We start from the raw sequence: 14,644 nt of genomic DNA on the forward strand, positions 1-14,644 counted from the left end.
TTTCATCCAGGAAACAAAAAAGTCATCAGGGTGACATCAGGTAAATAGGGAGGATGGGGCATAGGGGTCATGCCATTTGTCATAAAAAACTGGTGAATAGTTGGCGTGGTGAGGTTGGGTGCACTCATAAATCACCCATCATGAAATGGACAACTGAGTTGAATGAGTCTTCAAAAAAATTCACTGAAGCCAAATACAGGTTCTCACAATGCCAGCTGGTACATGGTTGCAGATGGGTTCCTAGAACACTCATTTAGTAGGAGAAGCCTGCAGTGTAAGTGCCCCATCCTCCTAAAGATAATTAAGTTTTGGGGAATCCCTCTTAAAAAAAGTACATGTTGACTCATAAAAATTTTCCCTTAAAAGAGGTGTTTTTACTTTGCATCAAAAGTTTGGTAAGACACCATTTATGGATTTGACTTGGGAAACATGCAAATGTTTTACCTGAAAACAAAATAAAATTCAAAATAAAATTTTTAAGATTTAAATCAAGTTAAAAAAACTTGTGCATATACTCAGTGGTTAAGTGACAAAGAAAAGTTATTTCAATTAACTTTATAATCTAGAAAGTTGGTGGCAGATCTCTAGTGAATTATATCCAAGCACAGAAAAATAAAACTAGAAAAGTACTTGAATTATTCTGGTAAAAATATTAACATAATAAAAAATGAAGAAAATATATACAAATATAACTCATGATGAACTATTTTTAATAGTATATGTTTTCATTATTCCTGTTAGAAAACAATATGTAGGCAGGATTATAGTCCAAATTGTATTCTCCCATATGTTGAAGCCTTAACCCTCAGTACCTCAGAAGGTGACTATATTTGGAACTATGGTGTTTAAAGATGTTATTAAGGCTAAATAAAGTCTGCTGGGTGGACGTTAATACAATTTGACTGATATCCCTTCAAAAAGAGAAAATTTGTACCCACAAAATTTGGATACCGGGGATGTACTTGCAAAAGGATGATTTTGTGAGGGAGGATTAAGACGTGAGCCATTTGCAAAGAAAAACCAACCCTGTTGGGAACTTAGTCTTGTACTTCCAGTCTTTAAAACTGTGACACAATAAATCTCTGCTCTTGAAGCCACCAGTCTGTTGTTTTTTGTTATGGCAGCCCTTATCAGACAGCCAGTAACTGGTGACTCATAGTGCTGAGATTATGATCACAGAATCCTGTCTTCCCCTAACAAAGTGAAAAAGGATTCTTTGACAAAACAACCAACTCCAAGTCTCAGCAACAAAATTACAAGATAGAACTGGTATAACTTGTCATAACAATAAACAAAAACCTGCCAAAATCTACTGGACTCATAATAAAAATATTTACTGCCCAACTTGAAGATGGCACCCTCAGTCAAAAGATGAAAGTATCTCCAAGAAAACAAGCAAACAAACAAACGAAATGAAAAATCTTCAGTAAATTGAAATAAATCCATTGCTTCCTAATGGTTAAAAGTAAAATAAATAAATTAATTTAATTAAATTTAAAAAATCCTCCGGTTACTTTTGGATTTTACTTGTGAATTAACTCATCACTTAAATTTTCTTTTATTAAATAAAACAAAAAATGTAATCATTCTTTGCTAATATAAACTATATCACATGATAAACAAATAGTTGAAGAACAGATTTATAAGTATAATCTCCACAGATGTAGCCCAGGAAATAAATTTTTAAAAATATTAAATTCTGCCCTTTTGCCCCCTTTGGAATGAAAGGTCTAACTTGCTAGCAAAGCAACAACAGCAAAGAGTCAGATATCCTGTGCAATCCAATAAGAGAACATAATATAACTCATGAAATTCTCTTGCTAAACTAAAAAATCAAATAACAAAAATAATAAAAATTAATTAACAAAAATTAATAAAAGTTAATTCCAAATCTGTTCAAGCCTATAGATTTGATTACCAGGAAAAGTAAAGGTCAGAAGAACATAATAGAATATAAAGTAACAATACAGTCACTCTGAATTTCAGTTAGGATAAGCAAGCTACTTTCTTAACAAATTTCAAGGTCACAGAAATGAGACAGATTGTGTGAGTTACTTATAGATTTAATAAAATGTAAGAAACATATTAAACAATTTCACTTCTGAACGGTGTGGTGATCAAACAAATCTAAGTAAATATAAAACATTCAGAGAACTTTAAACACTGACAAGATATTATTAATAGTAAGAAATAATGTTTTATATAACATAATATTTTGTTATATTTTCAATAAGATTTTTCCTTTTAGTAATATGTAAAGCAATATTCACAAATGAAAGTCAAATCTGTTCCTTGTTGTTTCTGTTGCCTCTCACTAATTATGGCTTAGTTTCCTCTGTGTTTGGTAATTTTACTATGAATTAATATTGGCTTTTTTAACATAATAAGAGCTTGGATTTTTTTTCACTTAATGACTGTATATTTACTTCTAAATAAAAGGGCATACCAAAATTCTGATACCTCATTCATTTAATTGCATGGCTTAGCTTTTTGTTATTGTTGTTATTATAAAGTACTCAATCATTATAGTAGAGTGTTGGCATGGTTATAAGTCCCCATAGAATATAATTAATATTATAAATGTTTTTTCCTCCTACAACTGAAAGAGCCAAACATTCTCTTTGCCGACGCTCCACATTCTCTTTGCCACCTGCTAGACTTTTCCAAGCTCACCGTATGGTTATTCTGTGTCCAAATATTATTTGTGTTGTAGGCTTGATCTCTACAATTTCTCTAAGTCCAAGGTATGATTTTTCATTCCCTCAGGAAAGGAAATACAATCCAAAATTCTGTGTAAACAGAGATTTGGGACAAGTGTTGATCATTATTGAAGAAAGACATGTGCAAGTGCTGAAAATTCATATGCATGACTTTCTTTGATGGGCATTTGTACTGATTCTTAATACTTTTCTTTGTTATCTAATGTCTTCACTCACCTACCTCAGTAATTAGCCATATTCATCACAAATATTTGTAATATTCCTTTCCAACTTCCACCACCTTTAATTTCATTTGAAGTTATCATCCCTTATCTCCATCCTACCATTAAAACTTTATTCATGAAGACCCTCAATCCAAACTCTGAATCTTACAAACTTATTTCTATCTCACTGATGTTCTCATTTCTCTCAATCTTAAAGTCAAGAGCTCAAAGTCAATCTTTTTTATGTGTTTATTCAATGCCCTACTTTCTGATATTTATTTTAGACTATTAAAAAATTTGAACTTGAACTCCACTATTTTGTCTGTCCTGCCTCTCCATAAACTTATGTCCATGTCCACCAATTATTTTCTCATTTCCTTTTAATATAGTTATGATTCTGATTCAATCTACTCTGGTCTCTGTAATCTTATTCTATCAGTTCCTCTTTCTGCTAAACCTTAAGCTTGACACTTTGAATTTCCCTTTATGAAGACCTCTTACTTTATGAGTATGAATAACCACTTACTCAACTCTCCACACCCCCACACACTCCTCTCTCAAAAAAAAGTGCATCACTAACTTCATTCTCAGCTTTAATTTTTTGATGTTTCTTTTACTTTGCTCATATGTTTTACCAAACATAGTAAGCACTTACCGATGTCTCTTCTTCACTAAATACTCACCCTAACCCGAAGTGAATTATGACACAGATCCTCACACTACTACTAAAATGGTTTTGAACAATCACTAATGATTTTTTCAATATGAAATCAGAAGCATTTATGTTCTAGACTTATTTGAATGTAGTATTTGACATTATTGTTATAATTACTTTAAATGTTTTCTTTTTCTGTCCTTAATTCTATTTTGAACTTGATCAATTCATAATGCATGTTTCTGTGACTTTGTTCTTACCAATAACGAGTGTTAGGAGATGATTCTCCATGATTTTCTTTTGTTTTTGTGGCGTATGTAAGCAGAGGCACTGACAGATTTCTTCAGGGTCATATCTTTGTTTTGTAGGCAGAGTTATGGCCCCTCTAGGCAGTTCCACGACCCACCTGAATCCCTAGAACCTATGAATATATTATGTCATATGACAGTTTATCTGGCTTACTGTAATTTTACACAAACACACACACACATACACACACTCACACATCTGAAGATCCTTCTGATACAAAGAATGTGTGCAATTAAAATTCAAGGCACTCTGGATTTGTGAAGGTGTAATGAGAGTCAGCACAATGTAAGAGTAACTCAATACTTGAGCATTCTTCTGTTTCAAGGTTTTTGACAGACTTGAGAATGTTGTCAAATTATTATCCTGGGATTTCAACTGCAAGGTTTTTAGCTTTGGGGAGGCTTTAGCAGGAAGAGTCCACCATCATCACTGAAGAAAACAAAACTATGAAGCTCAAGTTAAAAAGTAAAATTGATTCTTAAAGAACATGAAGAAAAGCATTCTATCCAGTAAGAATTTTCAGACTGAGTAAAATGCTTTAGAAACCATACTTAAAAAGACTCAGACATTTCAGAGCAAGAATGAGAAAATGGTTGAAAGATCTAGAATTGAATGCTCCAAGGAAACATTAAACTTGCAGTTCTATGAAAATATACTTTAGCTCTTCCTCTTTTAGCAGACACTGAAACAGATTTTTTCCAGAGATTTTTAAAGTCAAACATCAAGGTTAATTTCCTCCAGATTTCTCAACAATGAAAACCCTAAGGGTAGCAGTTAAAAATAAATAAGTAAATAAATACTTTTTCTAACAGATTTTATTTACATCTTTTTTGAGAACATCAGTAATCAAATATCACAGCCTTATAATAATTAATTATTCATTTAAACAAAATACATTGAGGATATATGATATTCCTGATATAGTTCTAGTTTTTGGGAATACACAACTATAAAAAAAGAGCAAAGTCCTGCTATTCATGAAGCTTATATTTTATTAGACAAAAGCAGAAACAAAATACAATTAAATGCATAGTGTTACAGATGATGATTGGTGTATGTGTTAATGACAATGTGGGCTCTTGGTTCTTGACTTTGTGCATGAAAGATTTCACAACATGAGTCCAGGTAATTTTTTTTTAATCCTTACCTGAAGACATCATTTTTTTTTCATTGCTCTTAGAGAGAGGAATGGGCAAGGAGAGAGACAGAGAGAGGGAGAGAGAGATAGAGAGAGAAACATCAATAAGAGAGAAAAACATTGATTGGCTGCCTCCATATGTACCCAAACTGGGAATTGTATGCCCCCAGGTGGGAATTGAACGTGCAACCTGTCAGTTTTGGGACAATGCTTCAAGCAATTAAGCCACACTGGCCAGGGTAAATTCAGGTGATTTTGAAACTCTTGATTCAAGCTGGGGACAGTGAAACAAAGGAAGGGCAAAAGTAGAAAGGCAAGATCATAGCAACAGGAGTGAATTTAGGCAGAGCTGCCTTAGCCCTCTAGATAGATGAGGAAGAATTGAGCCTAGATGTGGATGCCTCGGGCCTTTAGAAAGAAAGTCATAGAAGCAGATTAAGTGAGCCAGCTAGGCTTTGTGGACTCAGAAAATAAGTTACTAAGGCAAAAGAAAGGCCCTTGGAGAAAGAAGACAAAGATATGTGCCTTAGGAAAGAAGAGGGAAAGGCTTGGACATGCTCTAGAGCAGAGGTGTCAAACTTATTTTCACTGGGAGCCACATCAGCCTTGTGGTTGCCTTCAAAGGGCCAAATGTAATTTTAGGACTGTATAAATGTAGCTACTCCTTAACTAGGGGCAAGGGTGTAATTTTAAGACTGTATAAATGCAACTAGAGGCAAGGAGCTCTACATTCAGCCCTTTGAAGGCAACCTCAAGGCTGATGTGTCCCTGGTTAAAATGAGTTTGACACCCCTGCTCTAGAGAAAGCACACACTGGGTCCTTCACTGTAAGGGTTTTTATCTGTTTTCTAAAGGCAGAGATTTTAGGTGCAGTTTCAGGGGAGTATCTCAATAAAATATTCATTGGCTTTCCCAGTGTGTTCTTTCAGGGTCATGGTCTCTACTGATTGGTTGGTGCTAGGGTAAGGGGTCATTAGTCACTGCTTTTGGTCCAGATATTAGCCAAGGCATTGCTTTATCTGTTTTTCCAGCTTTTCTGGGCTTGGAGCTGGAACACAGTTGAGGCCTAGATGTTATCTCTAGTTTGACCAAAACTCTTGTCTCTGTGGTCAACAGACCTGAGGCTTTGTTACTAAGATTATCTAATGCTTATCAGAATCCCATTGTTCTGAGGGCTTAATGCTTCAGGAAGTGGTAGTGGCAGCAAGAATGAGGTGGGTGAGTCTGGGTGCTGGATGAGGCCAGTTTGAAACAGCTCAGCTTCAGCATTCCACTTGCCAAGGAATTTTCCTGGTGTCTTACTATCCTGCCTCATATGACATAAAATAAAACATTATAATGCAACAATGAGCAGTTGGCTACAGCAGGTTAAAAAATGAGGTACCCTAGCAACAAATGACTGGTAAAACATTTCAGTAGCTCAAAAGAAAGCTCTTTCTCAAGTCTCCAGACACAAAGCACCCTCATATTCTTTCCCATGAGACAATAAATGTGTGTTTCAAGACACTAAGTTTATGGTAATACTGTTAATTTAGAAATGAAATTATAACAGACACATGTTAAAAATAACAAGGAAAATGTTAATTTAAGGCAATTTCAATAAGGGAGACACTAATGCAATAGGGGAGAGTGATTGAATTCAACTTGACTGAAATAAAGGACAAGAGGATATCTAAACTCTGAAGTCAGCTGATAAAAAAGTATGCGAGGGCAGTAAAGGGAAGGTTAGTCAAGGTGGTCAAGTCACTCTCAACAGAAATCAGGAGATAGAAGCACCATCTTTCTTAATGATTACATTCCAAAGGGATAGATTCCAAATTTTTTTAAAATATAACAGATTTCTGGGTTGAAGAAGATTTACATTTAAAGGCAGAGGAAATATTTATAATTGCAACTTTTCTAAAGTAAATGCTCTCAGAAAAGAGAGGTCAAGAGCCTCCAGTAAGGAAGATAGCTGTCTGAAGTTTGGTAAAGCTGAAGGGAATATTAAGGCCTTGTAGATCATTACAAAACAAAATATTACTAATGCATTCTGTAACATAGTCCATCTACCTCCCACAGTGAATATTTCCCATAGGGAGTGTTCATTTATCTCTCCTGTCCTGACAAGTCACAACACAAAATAAGAAAAGTTGATGTCTATGTATTGTCTCTAGGTCATTAGAAATTATGATCAAATCGGGAGTCAACTGGGACCCTATCATAACTTATGCCACAAGCCTATGATAATTAAGTTTATAATAAATGCACCTCTAATTTGGTCTTCTAAAAATCCTGGATACTGATATTAAAAAACATAAGTTTTCACAATGATAAAAATATTGACTAGTCCTTTAGTGAGAGTTTAAGCTATCACTCAGCATTATCACCTTAGATCCATTATTTTATTAGTCTAGTTATTTATTGCTTTATATCCTTCAAAGTCAAATTACTCTAAAGTTTGTTAGAAAGGGATTTCTATTAGAAGCTTTATTTGGTTCAGAAAATCATTCACAGAATTATAAAGAGCCTCCAGGAATGTTATTTTAGATTGACTCAGACTCCTAGACCAGCTCCTAAAATCCCCTCAGAAGATAGCAAAGCACAGTGCTGGCATAGCAGGCCCAGGGCTTATCAAGCCATCACACATGTTGTAGTCACCAAATATTACTGGGATTCGTTCACTCAAAAATATTTTGTGTCCCATGAGCCTGCTGTAGGTTATATTCTGCCATCAAATACATGTTCATCCCACAAGGTTTTCTACAATCTTCCTTTGCCAACCTTACTAAGGGCAATTTGGTAATATATAGCAATCAAATAATATCCAAAATCTTATTTCAATGCTATTCTAATTTAATCTCCATTCTTATTAAATACTTTCTATCTACATTCATATTTGATATAATCAAAGGAGAAAACCAAACTTTGGCATTATTCATACAATCATGTACCTGCCACATACCTGTCATGACAAGATATCATTGTGGGTGCTGACCCCAAAGAGTACAGAAACTCTACTGGTCAGATTTCTTTGCCCTAAATTTTTCATTGGTAGTATTTCTCTCAGCTTATTTGAAAATTAATCAGAATGGTATGTAGCCTATTATTAAGCACAACCTGATGGTTAACTGTTCTTGCCTACCAGGAAGTTGAGTGATCTGGATACAAAGCATCATTTTATTCCTGCACGTTACCCAAGTGTGATATTTAGGCAAACTTCATAAATCAGTAGAAATCTAATTTTCCCTCTGTGGAAATTACAAGTTGCCACAAGGTTTTCTTCTCACCATCAGCTGTTAGTACCAAATCTGAAAGAAACAGTGGACGAGGTCATTCTCTAGATCTGAGATCCTCTTGAAAAAAGGACGTGATTGATTTTATTCCTAGAATTCTGACAAACTATACATATTCCTCTTGTATGCAGGATCTCCTCTTTTTCCACGCGTCATATCTTAGATCCAACCCTCTTGCTCACGCTTTCTCCCTGGCTCAGCTGTGCTCCTTACCTGTAGATGAGATATGCAGAAAACTAACACCTTCTATCAGACCCACTGGAGGTGGAAGCCAATGGAGTTCAACAATAAAAAAAGAATACATGACTGTCTGTTTATGGTGATAGAACTGCAGTCACAGTTAACCCCAATTTTTCTCTATTGGGTGAAGTGATGAAACATTGTACAGTACATTTAGGAGTAAGATTTGTCAAATATAATAGCATAGTCAGCGTGTTTTGTTCAGACAAAATCAAATAAATAATTTTTGCAGTAGGAAAGAAGATAAGAAGTTATGTAATTTTATCCCCTCCATCCTCATTCTTATGTTTGATCTTTGAAACCTTTCCAATCAAGTTCCTAGTTTACTTCCTTTCATATGCAACACGAGGACATGATCATTTAAATAATTTATACTGTTAAGCATTTTCATCACATATTTTAAGTAGCAAGTGCTTCAATTATTCATTTTAAATTTCAATGAGATCAGAGTTCTGAGGGTGTGGCCACAATATAATATGTCCTTGTACTATTTTCTTGCCCCCTTTCTTGGTACATTAGTAACAATGAAGTATGTTATATGATTAGAAGAAATAGATTCATGTAGTCTAAATTGATAGAGAATTTTCTCTCTCAAATGTTAAATTAATTTGTATTTTAACATTAACACAGATAGAATAAGTGTTAATCCCAACCCTAATTTGTAGTACCCTGGGGCTATTGGTAGAAATCCAATACAATCTACTTCCTAGATATGATAGGGCTAGTTGGGAATTTTTCTCCAAATCATTTTCAAGTGAGTTCTTCCCACTTAAAGGTCGGAGTTTTTTTTTTTTTTTCTTGTATCAGTTTCATAGGGCATCAGGGTAATTTGTGTTCTCTCTGCCAGTCATTGTATGCTGTGAGTACCTTCATTTTGTATGTTTCATAAACCTACAGAGAAAGACTTGGAGGTCTGAATAAGGCATCTGCCTTAGCCTCCACTCCCTTTCTGAGCTTGCAACTAATTTTTTATTTTGATTGTCTGTGTGTACTTATGTGTGTGTGCTCAGACACAGTTGTCTACACAAACCACTTTAATTCTTTTTGTGAATTCCCACAGAAAGTCCCATTACTGAGAATTCCATAAAATGATATTTTTATTGTCTAGTCATCTGGGATTCCATTTGCCTGTCTTTACTGCAAGGCGACTAGCTACTGCCCAATAGTCTATAAGTATTCGAATAATGCCCTAAGCACCCAAACCTAACTTCTGTTCTCCAAAATAAACAACTCCCAGCTCTGACCTGTCACAAGATTTTACCATCCACAGGGTATGTTGGAGATGATTTCCAACCAACAATAAAATCCTCCATTGGGAACCAGAAAGTCTGTTTTGCCTCAGTTGAGAAGAATCATATTGTTCAGTTTATGTAGCAATGGGAGCAGAAAAGTCCTTGCTATGTTGTATAGTCAGTCCTATGGGCAGTGACTTAACCTGCTCTTGAACAGTGATGGGTCCTTTGAACTCTCCCTGCTTAGTATGCCCAGCAGTAGGCTACTTCCATCTTATGAATAATCTTTGCTGCACCCCCTCTTATCTATTTGAATACCTCTTTATATCACCACATTCAGTACTTCTGGCTCCTGAATTATCCAATGCTCTTTTATGGTTAGGGCAGTTTTTGCCAATATCTTATAACAAGGTAGTGAATGTCTATCTAATAGGTTGTGAAAAGCAACTGTACAGGAAGCCTTTGAATATAGAACTCCCAGGAATTTCACAAGTTGGACTCACACTTGAATTTTAGTTAGGCTTATCAGTCTCTATTTGTGTCCTAGTGACTACAGTCCTTTACTCTTTCTGTGCTTCTTCCTCGGAGGAAAGTCATGTTTCATCAAGGTGACACTTTAGCACACTGTAAATGGTTACCAAGTCCAAGTACTGCCTCACTAGATTATAGCAATTTGAATATTTCTGTAGCAAAACAACAATGGTATACTAAATTCTAATCAGGAATAACACCATGTAGTTTTGTTGGATGAAATACATTATTTATCTCATGCAATATCTACGACATACTTATACTGAAGAAGTATTTTTTGTAGTTGAAGTTTGTATTTAACTGGGCTCCTGGGTTTTATTCACTAAATCTGGCAATATTAACTTTGTGCTGGATGGACTCCAAATTTGTATGGAAATAAAAGCTTTAGCCTTGGGACCTGCTGTCTCCATTGGCTATTTGTACTTCCTGCAGAACCTACCCCATATCAAGTACAGCTAAATCAATATAAAAAAATTACCTGTTTAATTCTATTAGTCTTTTGTTAACCTCCAGGAACCATCTGTTTTGCATACTGGCCAAATAGGACTGATAAAAAGGACTTGAGAGGGAATTAAACCCTCCTCCAACTATTCCTATAATTGGAACAGCAATCTCTCATTGCCTTCCCGGCATTCTCTACTGCTTAATGTTTTCTGTGGTGGAGAGAAGGGACAAATTCAAAATTTAGCTTGACCAATTAACTAGATGAAAAATAGATTTAATGTATGGAAAGCATAAGGAAACATGTCCCATTCATCCAATATTCATCCAAATTAGTCATTAAGGTAAGGTCTGAAATCTATGTGACCTCAGGATAATCTCTCCAGTTCAACTTTACAAATTTTTATTCAAGCTTCACCTTAATTTCCTCTACCACACATTTCTGTAAGCTCCAGTATAGCCTTCAAGCCTGTAGAATACTATCTGTGTCCATCAGAGGATTTATACAAACTCCTGTATCTAGAACATCTGAAATGCATTGCACACCACCCCTTAGACATATCACCCAGTTCTTTGCATATTTTTCTTTCTTTTCTTAAAGATTTTAGTTATTTGTTTTTAGACAGAGAAGAAGGGAGGGAGAAGAGACAGAGAAATATCAATGTGTGGTTGCCTCTCATGTGCCCCACACTGGGGATCTGGGCTGCAACCCAGATATGTACACTGACTGGGAATCGATCTGGCGACCCTTTGGTTCACAGGCCAGCAATTAATTCACTGACCCACACCAGCCAGGGCTTTTTGCGTATTTCTTAGGATCCTCATCCAAAGGGTAGGATAAGCAAATCTAGGCCTTTTACTTTCACATAAATTTTAGAGTGTAAATTTATGATTATGCTCTCCAAGTCCTTGCCCATTCAATATATTTTTTGTATATCAGGAAATTTATAATTGGATTTTATTTTTTTTAGGCTAGAATAAAGAGAGTTTTTTAGATGTGACAATGTAAGAGGTGGGTGGAGCAGTACTCACTTCTACACCACACCTTATGTTAATAATGATCTGTTAACTCCTCAGTGGCAATCTTGTCTAGTTGCTCTGTGTTTATCTGTCTTTTTGAAAGCCATCCAAAAAACCCTACCCCATCGTGCCAATTATCCCTTAACATTTTCTTCTTTATGTTTTCTATTCCCTCCCTTTATGCAGCTTCTTGTGCATAGCAGGCATCTTTTCTATACCACTCCTCGTGGAAAACATGTCAGGCATGACCTCCTAAATAGTCACCAGACTTCAAGAAAAAGATTACATAAATTATACTGTTATATATATACACATACACACACACATATATACACACACACACCATATTTTGCCATGCATAATATCCTCCCACATATAATGTGCACCCACTTTTGGCCCAAACTTTCAGGGAAAAATTGTTTTAATTTTTAATTCAATTTATTTATATATATTTAGCAACAAAACCAATGATTGTGTTCTGGGATTATTTTGCATACAGATATTGTTATTGCTTTCTAGACTTACACTTTTAGTGCATAAGCATAAATAAAAGAATTAAAAACATATATAGATATGGAATTAGTACTACTCATGTATAATGTTTATACTTATTTTTCCCTCAAAAATTTGGGCCAAAAATTATGCATTATGCATTATGCATTATACATTACATAATAGTCCCTGTGAATGATATTAAAATAAATATGTCATTATAAAGTCAGTTTAGAATTGCTGCTTTTATAACACTTCTATTGCTTCAAAAGTAGTGGGGGAAGTTACCCCTATCAGAGTAAATCTGCCAAAAACTTCCACTTGCCAGCTGTAACAAGTTAGTAGTCACTATCTAGAAATGTTGGTTCATACAAGTTTACTTGGATATTGTCAACTGAAAGAATTTATTCCATTCAGGATTTTCTGGAATTAGTGGCCCTGACCCCATGCCAAGAGTAATTTCAAAAATTTATGCTTCTGTGCTAAAAATAATTTGTGATCTACTCCTATAAATAGTCTTAATTCTTAAACAAACTACCCTTAGGATTTCATGGTCACATGACTATGGCAATTATTTGTATACATTTTTTTAAATAATCAGGGATCTTGAATTAGTTACTTACAAATATTGCTCACTACCCAGATAGCCAAGGAAACACAAGGGGACTTGTTCAATGACAAGTAATATCTGTTTTTATTTCTCTTGATCTTGTTAAAAATCTTCTAAATAATCTAGTTTTTGTGTTAACAGCAGGTAGAGAATTGAACTTTTTGCTAATTGCCCTTCAGCACAACAGCATATTCCATGTCCACCAATTTCCTTAGATCCTCTGATTTTAAGTATAATTTTTCTAAATTCCATTGGTTAGATGGGCCCCCATATCCTACCTCAAGTCTTGCACACTTCACATCAAAGATGAGTAGATACCATTGGAGTACTGAATCCTCATCTTGTTTTACCATCTTATACTGATTCTTGACCAAAGTAAGTTAAACATTTATCAACTTTGGATCTGAAAGACAATAATTTTATCCTGTGCCACTCTGTGTTAATAAAGTGAAAGCATATCAAATTTAACTAGGAAGTACTGAAGATCTTCCCCAAAATCAAACTTACGAAAAAGTAAAAAGGGCTGATAGAATCATTGGCTACTAGAAGGTCATGAAAAAGTCTGAGACCTCATAAACGGCTTTCCTCCTTCTTTTTGACTTCAGACAGATGTACTCTGGTTTTTGAGACCTCCAAGAAATGAATGTAAGGTATCACTTCATCACCCAAACAGAGATTCTTCAGTCATTAAACATATCATTTTATATTCCAAAAATTACATAGAAGTAATATTTTCCAGTGTGTCATGTTCCCCAAAATTTATAAATTATGTTTACTTATTACAAACAATTAAGAACAACTAAATATTGGTAAAAGCATTACATGAATAAAGACTTTTCATTATCTCCATTATCTTTTAATGCAAAAATGCCATTAAGCAGTCTAATTAGCGTATAAACATTAAGACTTGAAGTGGTCATTTCCTTTCCTTTCCTTTTATCTAATCTTCCTAGGTTCTCAAATGGAGGAAGAATGAGTAATAGACTCAAGAGTCAAGAGGATGGATTTCTAAATTAGGAAAAGGTGTCATCTTTTTAACAAACACAAGATAAATGAAGGCTTGCCCAAAGAGCAGCAGCTCCTCTTAGTTGGGGAATGAATTAAATTTTGTTTTACCTATGCAATGAAAAGTATGCAGGTTTTTATTAAAGGGGAAGACAATAAAGAAAAATGAAGAAATCTATATGCTGATCTGGAAATATCCTTCAAATATACTTTTAAGCTAACCACTGAGATCACTATTCAAGCATCTTACTAGGCAATGGGAGTATAGACTTAATAAAACTATTGTTTCTAATCTAAAAGATATAACATTTCCCAATATTTGGGACTGGGAAATAATACAATCTAAATGACTAATAGTTATTAAATATCCATTAATTGACAATTTCCTTTATTCATTTTAATTACACATATTGTTGAGAAACTACTGTTTGGGCAGAGGATGTAAGAAGACCTTTTGTGAACAGAATGAAGGCAACTAGAGAAAGGCTGAAATAGACTGGAGAGTTAGATAAAGACCAGGTTATGTATAGCCTTAGCTCATGTTACAAGATTTTCTTTCATCCTAAAAACAGAAAACCATCCATTGTGGAGAGAAATTATTTGGTGTATTTTTTAATTTAAAAGATTGGCTTTGTTAATTGTTTTGTTACATTTTGCTTTATATGGCACATATAACTAAAATCATATGCAGTTTTGTCCTTTTCCATTTGGGTTATTTATCTTTGAATAATAAACAAATGGCACAATAAAATGGGCACAGAAAACAGAATGGT

The sequence above is a fragment of the Phyllostomus discolor genome, chromosome 2 (assembly GCF_004126475.2).
Source record: "Phyllostomus discolor isolate MPI-MPIP mPhyDis1 chromosome 2, mPhyDis1.pri.v3, whole genome shotgun sequence".
NCBI lineage: Eukaryota > Metazoa > Chordata > Mammalia > Chiroptera > Phyllostomidae > Phyllostomus > Phyllostomus discolor.